General features: G+C 53.3%; 1 non-coding gene across 1 annotated transcript; it reads left to right on the forward strand.

Annotated features, from left to right (window-relative positions):
- Positions 1–1,272: 1,272 nt before the first annotated feature.
- Positions 1,273–1,437, forward strand: LOC141978336 (U1 spliceosomal RNA). The gene has a single exon (XR_012636372.1). It is a non-coding gene; the product is annotated as a U1 spliceosomal RNA (small nuclear RNA).

Here is a 1,437-nt window from a genome sequence, read left to right on the forward strand (position 1 = left end):
GGCACTCACAAATGCACACCCTCTTACACATGTATGCACACCACATGTACAAGTCAGTTGAGTTTGGAGGGGAGTGTGAGAAACGGGGAGCAAGGGGGGACAGAAGGCATGTGGCAATTGGGTCTGGGTTTCAGACAGGCCTTGGGGGCTCTGTGGGGAGTAATAAGCAGAATGTGGAGGGGGAGCAATCTGCTTGTACTGAGGCAGGCAGGTGAGGAAGGGACACAGCAAAGACATGGCTGGAATCAGTCAGTTGCCTCCATGGGCCTCTTCTCTGGCATATTGGGCACTGGTCAGTTTTAGGTGTGCAGCAGAAATTACCATATGTAAATGATTCATTAGCACATGAATTGGGACAGGTAGCTTCATGGCCTTGCAGCCATGCGCATGCTGTGCCTACAATCTCCCAAGCCTCCTCTGCTATTGTAGATGCATTCCTGGGTGCCCCCAGATTCACTGCCAAAGCAGTGTCCACACATCTTCCGGGGCTGAGCGCGTGGAAAGCCCATTCCCAAACACAGCAGGGGTTGCTTCCCATCTATTCAGGTGAATAACGGCTAGATAAAGCCTTGTCTGTCCTGGGATTGCTTGCACTGGGGTCGCTGAACGAAAGTCGGTGCAAATCCCTAAGGAAGACACGCTGCTGCAATGTTGTAATTACGAGACCATGCTTTTAGCGTCAGATCTCAGATCACTGTACAGAGCAGCTCCGTATCATTTTTGCCATTTTACAGATTTAGGAACTGAGGCACAGAGAGGAGCTGTGTCTAGCCCCCGGTGACCCAGCAGGCCAGTGGCAGAGCTAGGAACGGAACTGGAAGGTACATGTCCTGGGCCCCCGTCCCATATAGCATCTACACCAGAGCAGTTCTCTCTGGCTTCAAACTAGGGTAGACAGCCCTATTGCAGGTCCCTTTTTATGCCAGTCCCGCACGTCTACATTCGGGGTCAGCATTGGGGTAGCTACATCAGTGCAAAACCTCTCCACGCAGATGATGTCTCAGTCCACGTTTGGGGCAGCTGAAGAAGAGAAATCGCTGCGATCCTCCAGACAGCACCAGGGACGCTGTCAGAGCCTCCTTCAAACGCCAGCAGCTACCGCATGGCATGGCTAAACCCGCTCAGAGGAGGAAGATACAGGGGAGACTCCGCGAGGAAATCCCCTTCCTCCACCCTTCACCTGCAGCCCCTCGAAGGAAGCGCTCTGACTCAGGGAAGCCTCTCCCACTTGTCCATCAGTGGAGACAGATGCTCAGGGATAAGCAGGCCTTGATACTTACCTGGCAGCGGAGATATCATGATCATGAAGGCGGTTTTCCCAGGGTGAGTCTCATCCATTGCACTGCGGGTGTGCTGACCCCTGCGATTTCCCCCAATTTGGGAAACTCGACTTGATTCCATACGCTGGCCTGGGAACAAAAGTTCTTGCACTCCCTC

This window comes from Natator depressus, chromosome 26, assembly GCF_965152275.1.
Source record: "Natator depressus isolate rNatDep1 chromosome 26, rNatDep2.hap1, whole genome shotgun sequence".
NCBI lineage: Eukaryota > Metazoa > Chordata > Testudines > Cheloniidae > Natator > Natator depressus.